At 42.8% G+C, this 26,492-nt stretch overlaps 1 protein-coding gene across 2 annotated transcripts in view; it reads left to right on the plus strand.

Moving 5' to 3' along the window:
• ATP8A2 (ATPase phospholipid transporting 8A2) overlaps positions 1-26,492 on the plus strand; it is a 652,717-nt gene that overhangs the window by 41,617 nt on the left and 584,608 nt on the right. The window lies entirely within an intron of this gene.

A 26,492-nucleotide genomic window follows, 5' to 3' on the forward strand; every position in this document is an offset into this window, starting at 1 on the left:
AAGCAAAAGAGCATGGTGCTTTTGCTCAGGGAGATGGTATAGAGAGATGGTTTTGGAGAAAAGTGGCGCTGAAAGCCAACTGAGACTGTGACAGCTATGAGAGTTTCTAAGCTTTTGCGTTAGAATAACATTTTCACCACTACAGATCCAATAGCACAGAATGTTATTCACTGTCACGTTTGCCTATGAACATGGTTGGATGTCTTGTGGGTGTATTACAGTTAGCATATCCTCCTCCCCATGTACTCTCCATGCATGCAGTATGTGGCCCCAAATCTTGGGGCAATGCTTGACTGCCCTTTCTCTCACCTAGTTTTTCAGCAAATCCTGCTGCCTCTGCCTTTGAAACAGGTCCCCAGTAGAACCACTTCCCACCATCTGTACAACTAAGGCCCTGTGCCAAGCCACTGTCATCACTCAACTGGAGTCTGCACTGATCCTCTACCCTGCTCTCTTCCTCAACCGTTTATTCTCTAGCCTACAGCAGATTGAGCCTTTGAAGATTTCATCAGATCAAATGACACTCCCACTTGAATCGCAAAGTGGCTTTTTTAGTTTTATGTAGACATAAACCAGAGCTCAACAGGGTAAATGCTCTATGTGGTCCAGCTCTTGAGCCCTAACTGACATCCTGAGTCTCTTCCTCTTGACTTGCACACGCGCACACTGGCTTCCTGCTGTTCTTCAAAAGCAGTGAGCACATCCCTGTCTCGGTTCTGTCATTGGGTTTGTTTCCTCATCTCAATCAACTATCCGATCAAATGTCACCTCTTCAGAAATGCCTACTTGGCCTCCACATCTAAAGGTGGTCTCCTTAGTCACTTGGTCCCTCTCTATCCGCCTATCTTTTTTTTTCTGAGACAGGATCTTGCTCTGCCACCCAGGCTGGAGTGTAGAGGCCAATTGTAGCTCACTGCAGCCTCAAACTCCTGGGCTCAAGGGATCCTCCTGCTTCAGCCTCTCAAGTAGTTGAGACCACAGGTGTTCACCACCACTCTGGCTATTTTTAAAATTTTTTGTAGAGATGGGGTCTCACTATGTTGCCTGGGCTCGTCTCAAACTTCCAGCCTCAAGAAGTCCTCCTGCCTTGGACTCCCAAAGTGTTGGGATAGCAGGCATGAGCCACTACACCTGGCCTCTTTTTCTTTGTTGAATACGTTATGCATTCATTCATTTATCATGTGCCCACCTCCACCCACCCCCTAGACTGCAGCCTCCATGAGACAGGCGTTGGGTTTGGTTCACTGTTTCTACTATAGAAAATAAACATTTGTTGAATGAATTACTGAGATTATCTGAGAACTGTATTTCAGTGATTAAAATTCCTGTTAAAACCCATAAAACTGAAAGGGCATTGGCAGCCTGCTGATGGCAAGACACTAGGGCTTGTCCTGTCATTGCCATTGGACTTGTTTGTGTTGCTGTTCCCCTGCTCCCACCCCTACCCTCATTTAAAATAAAATGTTATCAATAGATTTCACTTGAAAGTCTCTTGGAAGACTCCAGGATTAGTCCTGGCACCAGGTTAGAAGATGAGAGCCCTAGATTATGTGTTTTCAGAGCAAGTGCAGACAGTTTGCATTGATTCTGGACAGCATTAATGTCTGCATATTTATCTCCTTTACACAGATTCAAGAACCCGTATTACTCTCCCACCCAGTCCTCTCAAAATGGAAAAATTCCAAAGCCCTCAGGAAACATTAGCTGTAATTTGTTGTGTCACATGACTTACAAATTGCCCAGGAGAAGCATAAATTGTCAATACTACTTCCAGAAGGATTAACTTTATTAATATTTATGATTAGCCTCTGAATGGTATCGTTCAGCTTTTTGACTTTCTTTTATTCATGGGAGATACACAAAGCAACTTCTTTTCAGGTTGAAAATACTGAGGCATATACAAAGTAAAGATATTTGAATGGAGCAATAAGCCAAGCCATATTTTGTGCTTATGATTTGTGTTTCTTCATGAGTGATGTACAGTCTTGAGCACTTTTGCTGCTTGGAATTGCCATGTGGTTGAAAACCTGGGCTATCTCGGAGGGTGGTTTAGAACGCTGGATTCCAGATCAAGTAAAGCCATTTATCAGAACTTTAATTATGAAGTATTGAGGTATTGAGTTTCTTTCACTTGCTTGTCATCTTTGCATCCTGAGACCTTCTTTTGTCCCCAGTTTCCCATTAATTCTTGGCCATTTATGGAGACAGGTGTGGTTTAGTTTCCCCCAGTTTAGGCTGAGCCAGGTGTTTCATTCCTCTTCAGCCTGTTGGTGTAACTGAGTCCCCACCTTCTACAAAGAAGGATCCTAACTACCCAGGAATGTTTGCTCTTATTTGACTTCATTTCTCCCATTTCCCCAAATGCCTGGCTTCTAAGTCCTGCCTTTTTGGTCTGGGCTTGACACCGGCCAGTTTCTTTACCATTTTGGCTTCCGTCTTCTTCATCCATAGATGAGATAGTTGTATTGGACAACCTGTAAGTCTATTCATTTATGAGCTGATATTTATGGACTGTCGTCTCAGATGCTGGATAAGTTTTCATCGATTCATGGACCCATACTCTAATTTGTTTCAGAAAGAATTTAAGACAGCTGGATAATCTTTTACTTCATTAGCTTACAAAGCACTTTAGCATGTATTACACCATTTGATTATCCTAATAGTCCTGTGAGGCAGGTGAAAGTCTGGTATTATTAACTTCATGGTACAGATGGGATTAAAGCCTCTTTAACACTCCAAATTTGATAATTCTGTAGCCCAATTGTTCAATTTAGACTTGTTAGGATAATTATTCTAGCTCAGTGATTCTGAAACTTCGGTGCGTAGGACTGGAAGTTTGTTTACAGTAGAGATTTCTGACTCACTGTATTTGGGGTGGAGCCCAGGAATCTGCATTTCTCATAAGCAATAGCACAATTCTGATCAGGAGGCTGCTGGCTGTGCCTCTGTGCTTACACAGTGCCTGCCTCAGCAGGGATGTTCACCAAATGTTCATTGATTTAACTTATGCATAGCAAATCTCAAGTCAGTATTAAAACCTTTAAGCATAAACAGATGTACAGTGGACACAATATGCAGTCAGTTTTACTGTGGAATCAGTTGATTGGCACTCAAGTGTCTGAAAGTAAAATTAACTGGTGCTCTGTGTACCATGATCCCAGGACTCCTTGTTAATGCCGTAAGCTTCAGATTTTACCTCTTACATTTCTCATACCCATATGTCCAATAAACTCTCATTTCCCCCTGTTAACAGACTCTCTCAACCCGCCTTTTCCTTCAGTGGCTTGCTTCAGGAAGCCCATTAATTCTTGCGTTAGCAATTAGGGAACCAAGGTCTCCCTGACCAGGACATAGCTCCCAATGAATACATACCCTCAGATGCGGAATAATGGGACTCTGTATCAAAAGATCCCCACTGTCCTGTAATAATGCCCTTAACATTTGCGTGGAACTAGGAAAGGCTCTGTGTTAAAGCAGCATCAGCTGATGTTTTCTTGCAGTCTTTTAAAGTCTATGGATAAATGGCAGTACCCTATAGAAGGTAACAAATAGGGTTTTAAGTCTTGCAGTGCCAGACCTTCACTGAGAAACTGTGGTCTCCTTGGGGACAAGGCTACTCTGCCTCCTCTAGATCTAGTACCGTACCATGTTAAAGGATATTTTTTTTTTCCAAAAAGTTAAATCATAACTCTCATAGACATAGCGTTAAAGAGAGAACTGGGAAGATGTTACAATTGATTCCAGGCAGAATGCAAAAAGCAGATGCATTTGTAGATCAAAAAGAATGAAATGAATGTGCAAATAGAGGCCGAACTGGCATCTTCCACAGTATGGTGGGAGCAATGAGCTGAGCTCCCACCTGACAGCATTTCCATGTCTACAGACAAGGATGATTTTGTATCACCTTCCGAGATCCACAATTCGCAGAGCTCAGACAATGAAATGCTAGAATCAAATATCGCAGAAGGGTGTGAGTTCAACAGTTCATCATTTTCTATTGAAGCACCAATTTTCCTTGCCTTGACTGTATGTACTTGTGTTTAACAGTCAGTTTGTAAGAGGGAATTCATCCTAAGTTGGGCTGCTCTGAGATTTCTCATCTGGGTCTTTGTGTCAAAAACAGAACCACATCCTCTAATGAAGGGATTCTTAAGGTAGTGTGCTGGAAGAGTGGAAAAAAAGGAAGAGAAGGGAGGGGGAAGAAGGATGTGTCAGAATCATCTTAGAACCAGGGCCATGTGTGTGCATGTGTGTGTGTGTCTGCGTGCATGTGTGTGCACACATGTGTTTAGGAAAAGCTCCACATACCCTTGCTGAGATATGTGACTGCTCTGAAGTTTTAGGTTCCCATCGTCATCATTTAGTGCAGTGACTCCAGGCACTTGGCCCTGGAAACTTTAGTTCTAGTCTTGGTCAGTGACTTGCACCCTTGGGGCTTTGGTCCAATCACTTAACTCCAAATACCCTCACCTAAAACATGGAGAAATACTGATGTTGCTATTGTAGGGGAGTAGAATCTACTTTCTTTTCCTCCCCCATCACTAGGCTCATGGCTGAGGCCCCCAACTGTTACAAAAGGCAGATTAATAAGAGAAAAGCATACACGTTTCATGTAAGTTTTCTGTGACCTGGGAACTTTCAGGAGTGAAGACCCAAAGAAACAAGGAAATATATTTTTATGCTGTTTTAGCATTTTTTATGCTATTTTTAGGCCATTTTGACTAACGCCCAACGCACTTACTCACTGGGCAGCTGGAGTTTCCAGGAACAGAAGAAGTGCCATGATGCAAACAGGGAAGAGCCCCTGAAAACCAGCAGTGAGGTTTTTATTTGTTCTCATCAACCGTAATGTTTTAGTACGAGTGTTGATTCTGTGCAGGTGTCTAAAGAATTGATATAATATCTTGCTTCAGGGAATTTATATCAAATTGGAAATATAAGATTAACGATTAGGAAACAGCAAGTGTGAGAGTGAAATATAATCAAGGGCTATGAAGTGGTGCAATGTGAATAGATGATCATCGCTTTAGGTGGTCAGGAAAGAGCGCTCTGCAAAGAACCCTGGCCCTTAATTTATATTTTCTGACAATGCACATGCAGGCAGTTGTGGCTCTGATTCTGCTGACAATGGAAAGGAACAGAGAATTGAGGCAGGTGGATGAATAGTTCTAGAAAGGAATACGATACATACTTCAAGGAAAAATGTATATACTGATGGTGGGTACATTATCTTCCCAGAGCTCCAGGCGCTTTTATTGAAGGGTTTCTGTGTAAAATCAGTCACAGACTCAGCGTTCAGACTTAATATTGGGAGCATCTCAGATTTTGATTTCATTTTGAAAGATAGGGAGAGGGCCCAAAGGGAGTCCTCCTTGTCCTTTCAGGCTTCTTTCTTTCTGTAATTTACAAATTCTTCATTTGTATTTTTTTTAAAAACCACTTGAAAAGAACCATTTTAGAATGAATTGGCCAGAAGAAGGTTGATACAGACAGGAAGGTGGCACAGCGGGGCTCCGTGGCCATCAAAGACAAGGATGAAGTGGGACCAGGTGGCCAGGAGTAGTTTTGGCTAGAGCAGACTCAAGGCTTTGGAAGAGGCTGTGCCTCCCTGGTTAGCATTTTAAAAACTGTTCTCTGGGAAATGTGACATCCTTGAGCTTATTACATTGAACAATAGACAGGCTTTTAGATGCAATTTGGTGACTACAAAATAAAATTTTTGGTGATAATTGAAATGAGCTTCATATTTGATTTGTAAAGTTCAATGCTCTCAATAGCTAATGCATGCAGGGCTTAATACCTAGGTGATCGGCTGATCTGTGCAGCAAAACATCATGGCATATGTTTACCTATGTAACAAGCCTGCACATCCTGCACATGTGTCACAGAACTTAAAAAAGAAAAGAGTTCAATGCTCTCATTCGCATGGTCACAGATAGTTACCTATAAATATTTCCGGAATATTGATGGTAGGAATCGATATCCATGCAGGCAACTTGAACACAAGAAGCTCAGTTTCATTTGAAGACTCTGTTCTGTTCTTAGTAAGCTCAAGCATTAAATGACAAATTTAAGGTTTAACTGGTGTGGCTATAAACAGCTCTGTACAAACCTCTACCTACTTTAAAAAATTACTTCCATGGGATGTCTTCCTGAGGTTATTTTACTTCAACCATGCCTTCCCTTTATTTCTAAAGCTTTGATTGAGGTTCTAAGACTGCACATGAAATACTTAGGATTTTGTGTGTTGTGTAAAGTGTGATATAATTCTAGATCAACAGAGAGCTCACATTCTTTAGAAATATTACTAATCACTTTGACATAGAAAGCACAGATTAAAAATCATTTCGCATAGAGGATTCCCATAGTGGTCCTAGCATTGCAGTGGATAACCAGATACTTACTTAGGAGTACATTTTGTTTTCTACGTCCTTCCAGAGCTCCATTCTTTACTATGTGTGAGACACAGAAACTGTCCTTTTCACATTTTTAAATGTGTTTCTCTAAAACTTGTAGTCTCTCCTCTTTTAAATTTTTTTTAGAGTCAGGTTCTCTCTCTGTTGCCCAGGCTCAAGTGCAGTGGCATGATCATAGCTCACTGTAGCCTCAAACTTCTGGACTTAAATCATCCTCCCACCTCAGCCCCCCAAGTAGCTAGGACTACAGGCCCGTGCCACTGCACCTGGGTATTTTTAAAATTTTTTGTAGAGACAGGGTCTCATTGTGTTGCCCAGGCTGATCTTGAGCTCCAGGGCTCAAGTGATTCTCCTGCCTCAGCCTCCCAAGGACTGGGATTACAGGGGTGAACCACCGTGCCTGGCCCTTTTCTCCTTTTAAAAGAGAAGTAAACTATATGGAAACTTGAAAATTACACAAGCAACTATTAGTTTTTACTTGTACAGGACTGGAAGTAGACACTAGAGAAAAGAAAACAAGCATGGAGTTTGATCTGTATAGCCTGCAGTGGCTCTACGTGGTGCCAAGCAAATTGCTGCAGATGAAGCAACCGTGTGTATGTATTTGATGCCAAATTCCGTGGCTTGGCAGGACTGATAAAGGCAACATCAGATGAAAGTTCCCTTTGAGGATGTTTCCATTTCTTTCCTTTTTTTGCTTCTCTTAAATTCATCAGCATTTTTCCATATCATGCAGTACCTAGAACAGATCTGCTCGTTACATCCTCCCTACCTCAGTCCCACCAGTTATGAAATGGTGATAAGAAACAATGCTTGAAAGTGATGAAAAGAGGTGTAGGGCTCAAACCCTGAGCTCTGGTTTTCAGAAAAGACAAAGCAGTATCATTGCCCCCTCTTTTTTTTCTGGCTTGTTCCTATAGTATTGTTTAAACAGACAAAAACACTTATGAATCGAGAGTAATAATATAAATAATTTCTTAAGGACTTAGTAAATACATACAGAGGCATTTTTGAAAGCAAGTATGATTGATCTTAGTAATATATTTTGGCACAAGCATTTGCTTAATAGACTAAGAAGTGTTTATTTTTAAAGCATTGACCTGTTTGTAAGGCTTCATGTCAGGCCAAATGTGAGGTTTGAGAGCACACACTTGGAAGGCTCCACTGGCTCTATTTAGAGATTTTTAAAAGGTCCCCATTAGACCAATGAGTTAAAATCCCCGTTGTCATTGTAGTCTTCTGTCAATAAACATCCTTGCCTTCCCTGTTTTGCTCTTAGTACAGCCTTTTAAAAAATTACCAAAAGATACTTGCATATATTGTCATAAGAAACTCCCATTACTATTCATGCTTTTAATAAAACAATGAACTTGACCTTCACACGAGTCAACCTACATAACACACACAGAGAGGCTCTTTACAAGGAAGGATGTTTATTTGGAAATAGGCATTGCAATGGGAATGTACATGCCATAGTGAAAACTGTGGCGTATTCAGAGAGGTAAAGGGAAACCAAAGTTTTTAAAGGAAAAAATGAGGAGGATTACATAATTGTTTGAAATAGTTATCCTTGGCTACAAAGATCAGTAACAAGAGTGCTACCTGTCTGAGGTTGCACAGGCTGTTGCTGGGGCAAATGTCCTTACAAAAGTATTATTTTGTGTCAGGTTTTGATAGCTTTGTGCATGGTTGTGGTTTTTGCAGTTTTTGGTAATCGTTTTTGTTATCAGGCATACATGAATGACAGCCCTCTCTTCATGGCCTTCCTTGGCTCTATTTGTCAGGATTATCTTAACATTAGTGACTCCATTTTGGTTCTGACAACTTTCACGTGTCTTCTTTCACTGCTCCACCCCCACCATGGCATCATGACGGAAGGCATCAACTTCCACCCTCTGACTCTTGGACAGATGGGCACTGGCATCACTTGAGCTTCACTTTCAGTGTTCTTTGTAGGCCTTTTTACCCACACATAGCCTTCCTTCCTTTTTTAAAAAAATTAATTAGATCAGATTAAACATTATTAGCAACTTTCTTTTTCTCTTAATGTATCTTTGATAGCTTTCCTTATTTGTATATGTCTACCCTATCTTAAAGCAGTATAATATATCTCATAGTGTGTGTGTACCAAGGCAATGACATGAATCTGCATTAATAAACTTTTAGGATGTCTGGCTTTTACAAAGCTTGCTGAGTGATCCTTGGCCATGTGCATTTTTGTGTACATTTTCGAATATTTTTGTATGATAGAATTCTAAGGGTGGAATCGGGTTTTGAATTTTGTAGTACACTTCCATGTGATTTTTTTCTAAAAGCTGTACCAGTCTATATTTATATGACAATCTACGAGAGTACCCATTTCCACTTAGACAAAGCAGCAATGAATATCATCAGTCTTTTTAGGTTGTGCAATCTAAAGGATGTCAAATGAGTTTTTAATTCTTATAATTTGTGTATTACGGACTACTATTAAGTTGAGCATCTTTTTATAAGTTCTTGGTCAATTTTATTAGTTGGAGATCAGATGTTTGGCATAGATCTTTCCTTACAACAATATAATTTAAGGTCTACCAGGGACTAGTAAGCGCTTGGGATTTAGAGATTAAGGAGGTTAAATGTCTCCCTTTAAGGAATCTACAAGCCAGTGAACAGCAGTGAGGTGTGTACAAATAATTCTAACAATGTGAGTTGTGTCCACTGACAGCGTGGGCAAAGTTTAAAGAGGGATGTGAGGATGAGGGTTTCAGAGGGTCAGGTTTGAGCCAGGTTGGAAGATTTCTCCAGGTGGCAGATGGGGAGGGCCATCAACAATGTGAAATTGTCGGCACACGGTGTCTTAGAAAGGCAAGTTGTCCTGCAGGGCTTGGTGTGGGAAATGGAGCTGGGAAGGGGATCGTGGACCTTCTGTGACATGCTCAGGAGAAGAAACCTCTTCTGTGGGCCCAGCAGAGGGTCTGGGAATCCTGTTCTCACTGCATAAACTGCTTATTATTATCTGTTATAAATATGTGTTGACTGAAGGTAATGATTCCATGTTTCCACTCACCTGCTTGGCCCAATATCCATTCTTCCCGTTCTTGTGTCCTTTCTTCTATGGCAGATCATTCTAACACATGGCAATGTTGTTTCAGCCTTAGATTCTCTGTAATCACATCATCAACACAGGTGGGTTGGCGTTCCAGCCACCTTCCAATATAGGAGGAAGTTAATTGGTGATTCCCTTCTTCTCTCCTCTGAGTACTGCTCATGATCTCTGCAGGGACCTCTGAGCAGGATGTCTCGGTCATAGGCATATATTTAAGTCTAACTGCTGTTACGCTTAATAGAAAGTGGCTTGTAAAACACATTAAAATATTTACAGGGTTCCTTTGAAACATAGTGATAAAACACTCCGCCAAACTTCTTTTTGGAAACAAGTTCACTTAAGCCATTCAATAAAGATGGCTTGGCCAGGCGCGGTGGCTCATGCCTATAATCCCAGCATTTTGGGAAGCCCAGGTGGGCAGATCACCTGAGGTCAGGAGTTCAAGACCAGCCTGGCCAACATGGTAAAACCCCATCTCTACTAAAAATACAAAAATTAGCCAGGCGTGGTGGTGGGCGCCTGTAGTTCCAGCTACTTGGGAGGGTGAGGCAGGAGAACTGCTTGAACCCAGGAGGCAGAGGTTGTAGTGAGCCAAGATTACACCATTACACTCCAGCCTGGGTGACAAGAGCAAAACTTGGTCTCAAATAAATAAATATGGCTTGATTTATGTCATTAAAGATGTTTCCTGCAAGTTTTCCTGATAGATCATGTGCATTTCAGTGATGACAGTGGAGATTCATTTTGTTTTCTAGCTACTAGTGGTTTTTAAAGAGGTAACGACATGGCACATCACTTAAAAATGAAGAAATTGGCTGAAGTACACACCCTGAAATATATACTCTGTGTGTAAGTCTCAGCAGATAGGCTACCCTCTTTTCTTATACTATCATTAGAGCACTTGGGTTCCGTTACTGCTGTGTTTTGTATATACATTTTGCTTTTTACAGTGCCTCCAACTACTGCTCAAGATCAATTTGCTCCTATTTTTAATGCTAGAAGCTCCCCCAGGAACCCCCAATACCTGAAAAAAATTAACTAGGAAACACATCAGCTTCTAGTACTGGATCTCTAGTACTTGCAAGATGTCATAAATTTGAAATCATACAGTATGCAGCCTTTTCAGATTGGCTTCTTTCTTTTTTTTTTTTTTTTTTTTTTTGAGATGGAGTCTCTCTGTGTCACCCAGGCTGGAGTGCAGTGGCACAATCTCGGCTCACTGCAACCTCCACCTCCTGAGTTCGCACCATTCTCCTGCCTCAGTCTCCCAAGTAGCTGGGACTACAGGTGCCCACCACCACGCCCGGCTAATTTTTTGTATGTTTTTAGTAGAGACGGGGTTTCACTGTGTTAGCCAGGATGGTCTCGATCTCCTGACCTTGTGATCCACCCGCCTCCGCCTCCCAGAGTGCTGGGATTACAAGCGTGAGCCACTGCGCCCGGCCAGATTGGCTTCTTTCCCTTAGCACTATGCATTTAAGGATCCTCTGTGTCTTTTCATAGCTTGATAGCTCGGTCTTTTTACTGTGGACTAGTACTTCTTTGTCTGAATGGATGACAGTTTGTTTATCCACTCACCTACTGGAGGATATCTTGCAAGAAGCAACACCATGAAGACTGTAGAAAGATCATTGGTTGCCAGGGGTTGGGGGAGGGAGAGATGAATGAGTGGAGCATTGTGTTAGGCTATTCTGGTGTTGCTATAAAGAAACACCTGAGACTGGGTAATTTATAGATAGAAGAGGTTTAACTGGCTCACAGATCCGCACACAGTACTGGAAGCATGGTGCCAGCATCTGCTTCTGGTGAGGCCTCAGGGAGCTGTGACTTATGGCAGAAGGAGGAGCAGGAGCTTGCCCATCACATGACAAGAGTAGGAGCAAGAGACAGAGTGGTGGGGGAGGTGCCACACACTTTTAAACAACTAGTTTCACATGAACTCACTCATTAGCATGAGGGCAGCACCAAGCTTTGAGGGAGCCGCACCCCTAGACCCAAATACTTCCCACCAGGCCCCACCTCCAACACTGGGGATTGTATTTCAACATGAGATTTGAGGGGACAAATATCCAAACTATATGAAGCATGGAGGATTTTGAGAGCAGTAGAACTACTCTGTGTGATACCATTATGGTGGCTACAAGTCATTATACACTTGTCCAGACCATAGCCTGTACAACACAGAGTGAACCCTAATGCCAACTGTGGACTTTAGTTAATAATGTATCAGGGCCGGGCATGGTGGCTCATGCCTGTAATCCCAGTACTTTGGGAGGCTGACACGGGTGGATCACCTGAGGTCAGGAGTTTGAGACCAGTCTGGTCAATATGGTGAAGCCCTGTCTCTACCAAAAATATAAAAAAAATTAGCTGGGCACGATAACACATGCCTGTAATCCCAGCTACTCGGGAGGCTGAGAGAGGAGAATCGACTGAATCTGGGAGGCAGAGGTTTCAATGAGCTGAGATCACTCCACTGCACTCCAGCCTGGGTGACAGAGTCAGACTCCCTCTAGGAAAATAATAATAATAACAATAATAATATATCAGTATCAGTTCATCACTTGTAACAAATGTAAAACACCAGCGCAAGATGTTAATAAAGGGGGAAAGCCAGAGGGGGTGTGAGGGAGTATTTGGGAACTCTCTACACCAGGGGTTCCCCCAACATAGGAACCAGGCTGCAGAGCAGGAGGTGAGCAGTGGGCGAGCTAGCAAGTGAAGCCTTATCTGTATTTACAGCCGCTCCCCATAGCTCCCCATTACTGCCTGAGCTCCGCCTCCTGTCAGATCAGCGGCAGCATTAGACTGTGCATGTGAGGGATCTAGGTTGTGTGCACCTTATGAAAATCTAATGCCTGATGATCTGTCACTGTCTCCCATCACCCCCAGATGGGACCATCTAGTTGCAGGAAAACAAGCTCAAGGCTCCCACTGATTCTACATTACGGTTATTTGCATAATTAATTCATTATATATCACAATGTAATAATAATAGAATAAGGTGCACAATAACTGTAATGTGCTTGAATCATCCTGAAACTATCCCTCCATCCCCGGGTCATGGGAAAATTGTCCCATGAAACTGGTCCCTGGTGCCAAAAAGGTTGGCAACCACTCTACATTAACTGCTCATTTTCCTGGGAGCCTAAAACTTCTCTAAAAAAAACAAACAAACGGCTGAGTGCAGTGGCATGCCTGTAATCCCAGAACTTTGGGAGGCCGAGGCAGGTGGAACATGAGGTCAAGAGATCGAGACCATGTTGGCCAACATGGTGAAACCCCATCTCTGCTAAAAATAGGAAAATTAGTTGGGCGTGGTGATGGGCACCTGTAGTCCCAGCAACTTGGGAGACTGAGGCAGGAGAATTGTTTGAACCTGAGAGGCAGAGGTTGCAGTGAGCCGAGATCGAGCCACTGCACTCCAGCCTGGTGACAGAGTGAGTCTCTGTCTCAGAAAAAAAAGAAAAAGCAAGTTGGCCGGGTGCGGTGGCTCATGCCTGTAATCCCAGCACTTGAGGGGTGGAGGAGAGCAGATCACTTCAGCCTAGTCCTTGGCAGCATGGCAAAACCCCATCTCTACAAAAATTACAAAAATTAGCCAGGCATGGTGATGTGCGCCTGTAGTCCCAGCTACTCAGCAGGCTTAGGTGGAAGGATCGCTTGAACCTGGGAGGTTGAGCCTGCAGTCAGCTGTGATGGTACCACTGCACTTCAGCCTGGGTGACAGAGTAAGACCCTGTCTCAAAAAAAAAAGTCTGTTAATTAACAAAATTAAAACTTAAAAAAAAGAAGTGGGCACATTTAACTGGTCCTGTGACAAAAATATTTATGAAGCATGCCTCAGTTTCCAATCTTCACCTCCTACAGAGTTCTGCACACTTGGTGCCACCATTACAACACCGACCACTACTTCTTGGTGTTAACTTGTTCTTTCAGTAAATGCGAATGGAGCACCGAATGCTAGATGTGCTGGGTTCGAGGATGAGCCATAGTGTCTACTCCCTGAGATCTTAGTCTATTGTGGGAAACAGACTTATGAACAGATGAATGGCACTTAAACCCCTGGGTGTGATATTTAAAGATATGAACAAAGTGCTGTGGGACCACAGGGAACACCGTCTCACCCTCCCTGCAGGAGTCAAGAGGAGCCTCTGAGAGGAGGACATGTCTGACCTAGGTGTGTTTTAAGTGTGAGGAGGTGGCAAGGTGTGTGTTTGTTGGGGCAATGCTCGCAAGTATAACAAACCCCCAAATATATAATGGCTCAAACACGTCAGCCTTACATGTTGCTCATAGAATGGCTCAGCAGGCAGCCCCCTCGCAAGCAGGATTTGGGACCCCAGGGTCCTTCCAATGTTGCCTCATTTCTATGCATCAGCTGGAGAAAAAGGGAGAGAAGTGGAGGCAGCACAGAGGCGTGATGGCCTCTGTCCAGCCTGGACATGTGTCACTTCTGCTCAAGTCCCCTTAGCAAGAGCTCACAGCACGACCCCAGAATAGGTCTGGGAAATGCCCCCAGCTAGGCAGCTGGTGACACTGCTGTAAGCCATGGAAAGGGAGGCTGAAGGTTTTTAAGAGACAGTGAGTGCTCCCTGCCATACCAGGGGAAGTAGGGAGTTAAGTCTAAGGAAATAATCTGGTGGCCGGGCACCGTGGCTCATGCCTGTAATCCCAGCACTTTGGGAGGCCGAGGCGGTTGGATCACCTGAGGTCACGTGTTCGAGACCAGGCTGGCCAACATAGTGAAACCTCGTCTCTACTAAAAATACAAAAAAATTAGCCCGGTGTGGTGGCGGGTATCTGCAATCTTAGCAACTCGGGAGGCTGAGGCAGGAGAATTGCTGGAACCTGGGAGGTGGAGGTTGCAGTGTGCAGAGATTGAGCCATTGCACTCCAGCCTGGGCCCATAACAGTGTGACTCCGTCTTAAAAAAAAAAAGAAAAAAAAAGAAGTAATCTTGCATGTTCACTCTTTGGAAGGACCCTCCCAATTCTGGGCGATTTACCCCATTCTCCCCAAGAAGGAAAATGGTCAGCTGGATGACTGGGTGGGTGGTGTGGGATAGTTCTTCATGCTGCAGTCATTTGTACCCTTGAATGTTTCCCTTTCAAGTTTACTAATTATTAAAGAAATGAGTCACCTTAATAGACTGCCACATAACGTGTGGGAAACCCGGTGGTTCCGCAGGCACTGGGTACCAGTGGGGAGATACACATTCCTCACAAGCTTGGGTGAAATTGTTATTTCAGGAGGCAGGAGATGCCCCTTTGAGCCTGGCTGCGAAAGGCCTTGTCTGATGCGCTGAGGCATTTAGGCTTCCTCGTGTGGGCCAGGAGGAGGCTACAGCATTGGGCAGGGAGCACTCTCCAGGGCTTGGAGCCAGGGGTAAGGCATTGGTGACAGGGAAGTGGCCTGGGCAGGAGTCAGCAGGGTGCAGTGGTCCAGGCTGGGAGGATGAGGTTCTGGAGGAGAGGGATGGCTGTGGGGATTTTGAGGAGGGGTTGGGCTTTTAGACAGTTTGGCAGTGAAACAAGGAAGGTTTACGAGCCAGTTATCACAGAGGGAGAAAATCAGTCATGGCTCTGATGTTTGGGTTTTGAGCCCTTAGATAAATAGTGGATTTTCAGAAAGGTAAACAATTCCATTCCAGTTTTAGAGAGCTGGAGAAGCAGTCAGGACCTCCAGGTGGAGGTGTCTAGTAAGCAGCTATAAATGTGGGCTCGGGTCCATGAGAGAGGTCCAGGCCCCAGCCTACCTCAGAAAAGGAGGCTGTGACCTTGGGCGGATGTGCAGCCTGACACGGGGGCTGAAATGCAACTGTGGGGGGGTCTCCGGTAAGGGATGGACATGGGGGGGCCCGTGTGGAGGGGCAGGAAGGAAACAACCACAGTGTGAATTCCTAGAAGCCCAAATAGGGATTGCTGCAAGAATGGGGGATGCCAAATGCTGCAGGAGTTTTGTAGGAGCGGGAGTGGTTGTGCACGGCTGGATTTGGCAAAGACTTGTCATTGACCTCGGCAGAGCAATTTCAGAAGATGGTAGCAGAAGGCCACTGTAGTCGACTGAGGAGTGAATAATGATCAGACTAGAGGACAGTTTGAGATGTTTTGAGACGCAAATGAGGGGATAGGTTTTTGTTGTTGTTGTTTGTTTTTGTTTTTGTTTTTTGAGACATAGTCTCGCTCTGTTGCCCAGACTGGAGTGAAGTGGCGAAATCTCGGCTCACTGTAGCCTCCGCCTCCCAGGTTCAAGTGATTTTCCTACCTCAGCCTCCTGAGTAGCTGGGATTACAGGCGCCCACCACCATGCCCAGCAAATTTTTGTATTTTTAGTAGAGACAGGGTTTCACCATGTTGGTAAGGCTGGTCTCAAACTCCTGACCTTAGACGATCCACCCGCCTCGGCCTCCCAAAGTGCTGGGATTATAGGCATGTGCCACCACACCCTGCCAAGGTAGTTTATAGTGGTCTCTTAAGCATGATTATAACTCAAGGGAAGAAACTGGTTAATATTGTCACTCCTTGTTTAAGTGGCTATTCCTTCCTAAAACACACACACGCACACACACACACACACATATATATACACACACACACATAATGAGTGTGTGTATATGGTCTGTCTTCTGGTTATTTTGATAACGTAGCCTTTGAATGGATTAGAAAAACTCAACATTGTTAAGTACACATTTCTCTAAACAGATTTTATTTTATTTATTTATTTATTTTTTTGAGACTGAGTTTCACTTTTGTTGCCCAGGCTAGAGTGCAATGGCGTGATCTCGGCTCACCGCAACCTCCGCCTCCCAGATTCAAGTGATTCTCCTGCCTCAGCCTCCCGAGTAGCTGGGATTAGAGGCATGCGCCACCATGCCTGGCTAATTTTATATTTTTTAGTAGAGACGGGGTTTCTCCATGTTGGTCAGGCTGGTCTCGAACTCCCGACCTCAAGTGGTCCACTCGCCTCAGTCTCCCAAAGTGCTGGGATTACAGGCGTGAGCCACCACACCCGGCTTCTCTAAACAGATTTTAATTGATGAATTCTAATAGTAACTTTTACTTCGGCGGCGTGGGGGAATCTCATACAATTATGATGGAATGGGAATTGATTTTCTTTCCCCCGAGCTCTGGAAAACAATTTGAGATTATCCAATTCTAGCACTAGCTTGATTTCTTCTAACTAAGCAACCTTATTTTTTAATGTGAAAAAATTAATACAAGTTGCTTCTTTGTAAAGTGTGGGCTTGTATTATTTTTTAAAGCTTACCTCTTGATTAAAATATAAGCTACATACAGAAAATTATAGGAATTAATTTTTTTGTTTACTGAGCTATAAATTACATACATTAAATTCATTTTAGTATATTCACAAAGTTGTGCAGCCATCACAATTATCTAATTCCAGAACATTTTCCTCACCCCTCAAAATAACCCCATACCTGTTAACAGTCACTCCCTTTCTCCCTGTCTCCCAGCTCCTAAAAATCACTAATCAACTCTCTGTCTCTAAGGATTTACCTATTCTGGGTATCTCCTTTAAATTGAGTCATATGGTGTGTGGCCTTTGTGTTTGGTTTCTTTTACTTAGTACAATATTTTCAGGGTCATCTGTGTAGTAGCTTGAATTAGAACCTTATTCTTTTATTTACTGCTGAATAATATTCCATTTTACAGATATCCCACATTTTGTTTATCCATGCATCAATTAATGACCATAATTGCTTTTTAATGTTTTCATTTTAAAGATCTGGGGCTTGATTTGTGCATGAAGAACGCTATGGTAGCCAGTATGAGCCCACCTCGCTCAGCATAGGAGCCAGGGCAGAGACAGCACTGGGGAGTTTGCCAGTTTACCTCGGAGGTCCTTGTGTGTCCACGTGTTTGGGTGCTCATGGCCAGAAGACAACTTTTGTGCCTCATCTACAGTGCTCCCCTAGGGAATAGGATGTCTCTGGGGACCCTGGCATAGAACAGAAACCCCAGCCACTGCATGTCAGGTGACATTCTTTCCTTGGGGATCTTTAGATTTGCATAAACACAGAGTGAGCGTTTTCTTCTGGTGTGAACCCTGACTTCTTTAGTTTGGGGGCTTTGATGGTTTCTACCAAAATCCTAGGGATGTGCTTGTGGGCTGGTGAGAGGGCTCAGAGCTCCTAGGCAGGGGCACCCCAGTTTTATGATGTTCCATGAATTGCTGCAAGCCTCTAGCCTGCTCATTTTCTTCCTGTCATTTTTTTTTTCTGCAGATGATACAACCATGTTTACAACTATGTTTACACTTCTCAAAGGCAAGCTGTCCCAGAAAAAACTCCCTTAGGATGCATAACTAGGTGAACTCCTGGATGTTTACATGTTCTTAAGTGGTAGATGTTCTTTCACGGAGCCTGGCTGTTTTTTTTCAATGTATGCGTTTTATTTCTACTAGAACAGAGTTCATGAGAGGGTCAGTTTGTGACCTGTGCTTTCTGGCACATGTGTTGTCTAAAGAGACACAGCCACACATGGGGTTTTCTTGGCTCTGTGTGGAATGGGGAGTAGTTAGCTTCAGTGAGGCTCCTTATGTACTTTTCCACAGTTTGGAGAAATCTGAGTTAGTCTGCAGAATGGCTTCTATTTCTTTTAAATCTGATCTGTGGGAGCTGAGTTGTTGCAAGGTCTGTCTGCATTCCTAAGCCTTGGCACTCTGTCTTTCCAGGATCACAGGTCAAAGGCATTTTCCCATAGGTTTCTTCCTGGATGAGTAGGGGATGGGAAAGGAGAGAAGGAAGTGTTATGGACTGTCTCTGAAAATCGCAGTTGTGTCCTGAAATTCATTTCAGGTCTGTTCTTCTTTTCCTTTTGTTTCGTTTTGTTTTTGAGACGGGCTTTCTTTCTGTCTCCCAGGCTGGAGTGCAGTGGTGTGATCATAGCTCACTGCAGCCTTGAATTCCTGGGCTCAACTGATCTTCTCACCTCAGCTTCCCAAGTAGCTAGGACTACAGGCGTGTGCCACCACTCATGGCTAATTTCTGTATTTTCTGTAGAGATGGGGGTCTTGCTTTGTTGCTGAGGCTGGTCTTGAACTTCTGGGCTCAAGCAATCCTCCTGCCTGAGCCTCCCAAAGTGTTGGGATTGCAGGTGTGAGTCATGGATCCTGACCTCAGGTCTGTTTTTCAAGTGCTGTTTGTATACATGGAAGTGAGTGCACATACTTCATTCTTGTGTTTCAGATGAAATGCTTAGTTCCGCACACAACTGTCCTGCATTAGAAATCACATGCTTCTGTTCACAGTAGCAAAGTCATAGAACCAACCTAAGTGCCCATCAACGGTTGACTGGAAAAGGAAATGTGGTATTTATACACCATGGAATACTATACAGCCATAAAACAGAATGAAATCATGTCCTTTGCAGCAACATGGATGGAGCTGGAAACCATTATCCTAAGCAAACTAACTCAGAAACAGAAAATATTGCGTGTTCTCACTGACAAGCGGGAGCTGAACGGTGGGTACACATGGACATAAAGATGGAAATAATAGATTCTGGGGGCTCCAAAAGCGTGGGAGTGCTGAGGCTTGAGAGATTACCTGTCAAGTACAATGTTTACTATTTGGGTAATGGGTATACTAGAAACCCAGTCCCCACCAGGATGCAATATACCCATGTAACAGACAAGCACATGTACCCGAATGTAAAAAAGAAGAAATCTCGCGCTTGTTGGGAGCAGAAGGGGAATATTGGTCATCCCCTCTGTGGTGCAAGGAATTCTTCAGAGATGGTTAGCACTGAGGCTCTTGGTGCCTGTAGGTTGCATTCAGGACACTGACCCACAGTTTGTCATTTATTCAGGACTCATACCTGGGCTCCCTGCCTAAGGTGTGATGAGAAGCATGAGCCTCTTTTTCTTATCCACTTTTTTTCTTTTCTTTCTTTCTTTTTTTTTTTTTTTGAGACAATGTCTCTCTGTGTTGCACAGGTTGGAGTGCAAAGGTGTTATCTTGGCTCACTGCAACCTCTGCCTCCTGGGTTCAAGTGTTTCTCGTGCCTCAGCCATCCGAGTAGCTGGGATTACAGGCGTGTGTCACCACACCTGGCTAATTTTTGTATTTTTAGTAGAGGTAGGGTTTTGCCATGTTGGCCAGTCTGGTCTCGAACTCCTGGCCTCAAGTGATCCACCTGCTTCGGCCTTCCAAAGTGCTGGGATTACAGGCATGAGCCACTGTGCCTGGCCCCACTTTCTTTTCAAGCACAGTAGCTGCCCCATCACAGAATTAAAATACGATTCTTTTTTATTTTCCCCTGTGTTCCTCAGCACCCAGCCCCATGCATTCTATTGATGACTTGTCTCTCACTCTTTTTTCATTTTTGCACCACATGCTATAAGAGGTATGAAGTGCAAATAGGCTTGCTGCATACTTGGTATTTTCTCCAGCATGCACGTGTTCTATTGGTATGGACATATCACTGCATTACTGACGCAAGTAAGGCTTGTGTAGCATTTCACATCTCATCTTGTCTCATCCCTGGATGATGATGGCGTTAATGAGAAAGAAACCACGGAAGTGCTTCTTGCCCTCTGCTCTTCTTGGGATCTATGCATCCGTTCTGTGCTGGGGCACCTTGAGTTCTTATGTGTTCATCTGCTGGAGACTGATAGAAAACAGCAGAAGCCTTCGGAACTCTAGGAGTTCCTGGGCATAGGAAATCTTTTTTTTTTTTTTTTGAGATGGAATTTTGCTTTTTTGCCCAGGCCGGCGGGCAGTGGCATGATCTCGGCTCACTGCAACCTCCACCTCCCGGTTTCAAGCGATTCTCCTGCCTCAACCTCCCAAGTAGCTGGGATTACAGGCACCCACCACCATACCTGGCTAATTTTTGTATTTTTAGTAGAGACAGGGTTTCACCATGTTGGTCAGGCTGGTCTCGAACTCCTAACTTCGTGATCCGCCTGCCTCAGCCTCCCAAAGTCCTGAGATTACAGGCGTGAGCCACCGCGCCCGGCTGGAAATCTTTAATTATACAATCAATTAAATGATGTGGGCTATATCTGCAGGGAGAGAAAGCCAGTAAAGCTTAAGTTTTGTTTTTATCAACATAATCTTCGTAGGTTCTTTCTTCTGGAATCATCTAGCCTCAAGCGCAGTGTAGTACTTGTCAGGTGTAAATGTCACTGGAATTGATGGCATAAGTTACTTCTTGTTTTTTTGTTGGGTTTTACCTGTTGTTCTTTTTCTTTTCTTTCTTTTTTTTTTTTTTTGCCTTATTTGCACAGTTAATGGATCTTGTGGTTTTTTTCTCCACTGAGATATACACTTATTGTATTATATTGATTTATGTCCCTGCTCTTCTTCAAGAGGCCTGCATAAGGAAAATATAATGTAGACTATTAATTTTAGAAGCAATCATGGAACAAGAATCTTATTTATGCTTCCGCTAAATTTTATTTTAAACTGTAGACTAAAATGATCTTATGAAAAATGTTGCACAGTTAAGAAAAAGCAGCATGTGTGTGTGTGTGTGAGTGTGTGTGTGTGTGAGTGTGTGTATGTGTGTGTGTCTTTCAGACTAAATTTAAGCCACCGACAATCTTTTTATTGGGTTATAGCCATAAAGCTTCATCTTTTTTTTTTTGGCTTGTTAATAGATTTTACTTTTATTTTTTATTTTAAAAAATAATTTCAACTTTTATTTTAGACTCAGGGGGTACATGTGCAGGTCTGTCACATGGGAACAGTGTGTGAAGCTGAGGTTTGGGGTATGAATGATCCTGTTACCCAGACAGTGAGCACAGCACCCAGTAGACAGTCCCTCAGCCCCTACCCCATCCCCCGTCCCCCATCCAGCAGTCCCAGTATCCATTGCTCCCATCTTTATGTCCACGTGTACTCAATGTTTAGCTCTCCCTTATAAATGAGGAGGTATGGTAATTGGTTTTCTGTTCCTGGTTAATTCACTTCAGATAAGAGCCTCCAGCTGCATCCATGCTGCTGTAAAGGACATTATCTCATTCTTTTTTATGGCTATGTAGTATTCCATGGTGTATATGTATCACATTTTCTTTATCCAGGCCACCATTGATGGGCATTTAGGTTGATTCCATGTCTTTGCTGTTGTAAATAGTACTGTGATGAACATAAGCGTGTGTCTGTTTGGTAGAATGATTTATTTTCCTTGGGGTATATACTCACTAATGGGATCGTTGAGTTGAATGGTAGTTCTGTTTTAAGCTCTTTGAGAAATCTCCAAACTGCTTTCCATAGTGGCTGAACTAATTTACATTCCCACCAGCAGTGTGTAAGCAACCCCCTTTTTCTGTAGCCTTGCCAACGTCTGTTGTTTTACGACTTTTTTTTTTTTTTAAACAGAGTCTCACTCCGTCACCTAGGCTGGAGTCCAGTGGCACAATCACAGTTCCACTGCAGCCTTGGCCTCCCAGGGTTAGGTGATCTTCCCACCTCAGCCTCCTGAGTAGCTGGGACTACAGGTGCCCACCACCATGCCCAGCTAATTTTTGTATTTTTTGTAGAGATGAGGTTTCACCATGTTGCCCAGGCTGGTCTTTAATTCCTAAGCTCAAGTGACCCACCAGCCTCAGCTTCCCAAAGTACTGGAATTATAGGAGTGAGCCACCATGCCCAGCTGTTTTTTGACTCTTTAGTAATAGCCATTCTGACTGGTGTAAGATGGTATCTTATTGTGGTTTTGATTTGCATTTATCTGATGATTAGTGATAATGAGCATTTTTTCATATGCTTGTTGGCTGCTTATATGTCTTCTTTTGAGAAGTTTCTGATCATGTTCTTTGCCCACTTTTTAATGAGGTTATTTGGAATACTTCATCTTAGCACCAGAGCTTTCAAAGATGCCTTAAGTCAAATTCCAAGATGACTTGGAAAGTGTGCCCATAACCTTCTCAATCAGATTCAGAATTAATCAATTGATGGATTCGGAACAAGGTTTTCATGGTCTTGACATTGCTACTTTAATAGAAACCCTAATGTTTACATATTTTGCTCCCTCCTCCTCCAGGGATATGTTCTTGCTAGGAAATCTGATGACTTTTCAACAGATCAAAGCTCTTATATAAAGTCAGTTTTCAAAGCTTTTGAAGTTGTGTTAGGTTCAGGAAATCAGTGTAAATAAAATCAATACGACTATTTTAAAATAAAGCTTTTCCGTGTATTGCTGGAGATTGTATTTAGCATTTCTAAAAGATTCCTGATGGTAGCACCTTACCATCAAACAGAATTAAAGAGTCATGTATCTTTTAGAGTCAGTATTACAAATGGATTTTAAAGAAAATATGTTAAGGGAAGCTCCTGCTTTATCTGAAGTCTAAAGAATAGGTAGGGAGAAAGGGTGAGAGCATGTATACGCTGCTTTGAGAAGGAGTCAGACAAGTTTTAAACAAATTGATATCCTGGAATCTTTATAATACCCAAAAGGATTCTTTGCCACTGGACAACCTCCAATTTAGATATAATACTATATGTTGATGATTAGATAAGGCAGCCTTATTTATTAAGGCTTTAGAAAACAACCTTTAGAAAACAACCCTTTCCCTTTTAGTCTTTTTCTAATTACAAACTATGTTCATAATTATTTTTATTGTGTTTGTATTGTTTTAAAGTCTTAAATCAGTGAATGTCCTTAGGGCATTCTGTGACCTTTAGTAGATTTTTAATTGTGAGATAGTTCAACCATGAGGGCAGATGAGAAATGAGGAAGGGTCTAGGTAGGAGGTTGACAAGCCAGAGATGTCCAGTGAATGTCAGAGAGGAGCCTACCTCTAAAAACCGCCTTCTCTTATTTTCAAAAAAGCTTTAAAATATATTATCAACCATTCATGATGATTTCCATAGAAAGATTTTCACTTTCTACAAATGATCAAAGACAGTAAGAGATGAATTAGAAAATGTAATCTCTGCTGGGCACCATGGCTCACTCTTGCAATCCCAGCACTTTGAGAGGCCAAGGAGGGAGGATTGCTTGAGGCCAGGAGTTTAGATGAGCCTCAGCAACAGAGACCTGCATTTCTACAAAAAAATACAAAAATTAGCTTGGCATGGTGGTGTGCACCTGTAGTCCTAGCTACTCTGGAGGCTGAGGTGGGCGGTTCACTTGAGCCCAGGATTTGGAGGCTACAACGAGCTATGGTTGCACCAGTGCACCCCAGCTTGGGCAACAGAGCAAGATCCTGTCTCCAAAAGAAAAGAAAAGAAAAGAAAAAAAAGAGAGAGATAAGAAAAGAAGAAAAGAAAAGAGAAAGAAAAGAACATACAATCCCCATCTCCCAGCTTTGAACAAAGTTTCTTAGTAAATTCAGCCTAGTTGGCTGGGTTTTTATTTCTATGTTACTTGTTTTATTTCATTTCACTTTAGACCTTTTTATGGAAGAATTTTTTACCCCATATGCCTATGTGACACAGTATGTCATAAATGAAAATAAATGAGAACACAAAGGATAAGAGAAAATAGGAGTAAAGGACAGGAAGACAAAATCAGAGGTCAGAGAGAATATATTTGGCTCAGACCCTTTAAGAATTCAAGGTGGAAAGGAGGCATGATCCCTCACGAGAATTAGTGTCCATTAGAGGAGATGAATTCTGCTCCAGTGACATCGAGCTATTTCTGATACTGAGCCCAGTATTGAACTTCTCCCTTAGGAATCCAAAAAGGTGCTGTGATACAGGACCACATCCCCCACAACATCCCTGAAGAAAACCTAGTGACAGCCTGCCTGGGGTGTGCCACAGGACCTGGCAAGGGCAGTTCGGGGTAATTCCTACCAGTGTTTCAACTCAGGGGCTGTCAGCCAGGCTGGTGGCCTTGGTGCCTGCAGGGTGTCCCTAATAGGGAAGCACCTGAAATCTTCCCGGGAGGCAGGAAATCCTTCAGGATCAAAAAAAGGACATCATGGAGCTTTGCTCACCCTCCTGTAGATCTCCATAAATGTCTTTCTATGAGGGCTCCAGACTCTATTAGGGCATTTTAAATGAAAAAAAAAGTCTGTTATATTGCCATCATGTTCAAGGATAATGTATGTCGTTGCCTTTGCACACTTGCTTGCTGCTTGTCAGACTTTTAAAGCTTTCTACCACTTGTTTTGTTGGTTTTAACTAGACACATTTGCCACATATGGTTTTGTTAATCATACTGAGTTGGGGGACTTATATATGTTTTCTATGTAAATGTTAACCAAGGCCAGGCACAGCGGCTCATGCCTGTAATCCCAGTGCTCTGAGAGGCCAAGGGCAGGAGGATCACTTGAACCCAGAAGTTTGAGATCAGCCTGGGAAACATTGTGAGACTTTGTCTAATTTTTTCAAAAATTAGCCGGTCATGATGGTGTGCACCTGTAGTCCCCAGCTACTTGGGACACTGAGGCAGGAGGATTGCTTGGGCCCAGGAGTTTGTGGTTATGGTAAGCTATGATTGTGCCACTGCACTCCAGCCTGGGCAGTAGAGCAAAACCCTGTCTATAAAAAAAAATTAAAAGTTAACCAAAAGTTATCATATTGAGAGGTCATTGCAGTCTATGGAGTTTGAGTATTAAAATCCAAAGGTCATTTTATGAGAGAAGGTTAACAAGGGAGAAGTTCTGTGGGGTGCATGTGCCATCCATCTGTCCTTCTTCTTATGTGATCTGGAGGGGGTGCTAGTGTTGGCGTAACTTAATTCTGCATGAAGATGCAGGTCAGCAGAAAGAGCTCTACACAGATGCTGGGGAAGCCTGGCTCTCGGAGGTGGTTCTCCCCAGTAATTTTCTCACAGGCTCTAGGAATGAATCATCTGGTGTTACTGGGAAAGTAAGCAAGCCAAGGAGAGGTCCCATTAGTTTAGAAATTGTGCTGTCAGGATATAACACTGAGTGTTTCTTCCTTCCCCTTTCTTCCTTCCCCTTTTTCCTTTGCTAATTTGGTAGGTGAAAGTCCCTCCCTGCCATTAGACATTGCTCCCCCTCGTCCTGTATAACTCTCTACCATCCATCCTACGTTACTTGTACTCAAGAACTATGCCAGGTGAACTAGAACAGGACAGTCGCAGGGCATAACATAATTCCCCCAGATTATCACAGGATCAGCCTTCAGATCTCTTAATACTTAGAAACGTCACTGCTGCTTTGTCTTCATGTAAAGGGTGTAAAGGACCGAACACCATGCCTCTCACCCACGGCTGGAGAAGATATTGCTCCATAGGTAATAGACACGTCCGCAAAGTTTTATAAAATGTATAGATGCAGTCTACACAAGGCATGGGTGAAAGAGGACAATATGGCAAGCAGTGATTTTTTTGAGCAGATGGTTACCTATAGCTAACAATTTTTCAATCCGATGCCTTCTAGGTATGGATTATAGGTCATATAGCTTAGAATAAAGCAAAAACAGCCTAGATGATTATTTATGGAGTTCTTTTTCAGTTTGTAAATGTTAGCCAGATATATTTTTCAATACGTTGAGACCCTTGACGTAGCTTTTTGCATTCAAATTATTTAGATGAATACTTAAAAGGATTAAATGATATGTAGATAGCAGGAAATCCAGCAATTATATGTGAAAATGGTCTAATAGTATTCTGTGGTCTTGGAATAGGTTCTCTGCCTCAGGAGTCATCAAAAGGAAAACTATAAACTCCTGATTGGGGATCAGGATGTTTCTGTTACTTTAAAATTATTTTTCTCTCCCCTAGTTTGTTTTCTGGCTATTTATTTCAGTTTAAATACCACGCTTAATTTTTGTTAGGTATTTAATTTGCTCTTACAGCTTAGAACAGTGATGAAATGGCTGCTAAAGTATAGAAATCCAAAGAACATAAATGGAATTCTGAATTTCTGGACAACTTCTTGTACTTGGTGAAAGTCATAACTGATGAAAATTCTAGTTAGGAGAAAACTCTAAAGCACTGTGTGTCAAGAGGTATTGCTTTTGGCAATTGAATGCTTTTGTCCCAACCTTACCATAGGAACAACAATGTCACAGACTTGAGCACAGAAGAACTGACAGTGAT

The sequence above is a fragment of the Gorilla gorilla genome, chromosome 14 (genome assembly GCF_029281585.2).
Source record: "Gorilla gorilla gorilla isolate KB3781 chromosome 14, NHGRI_mGorGor1-v2.1_pri, whole genome shotgun sequence".
NCBI classification, from domain to species: Eukaryota; Metazoa; Chordata; class Mammalia; order Primates; family Hominidae; genus Gorilla; species Gorilla gorilla.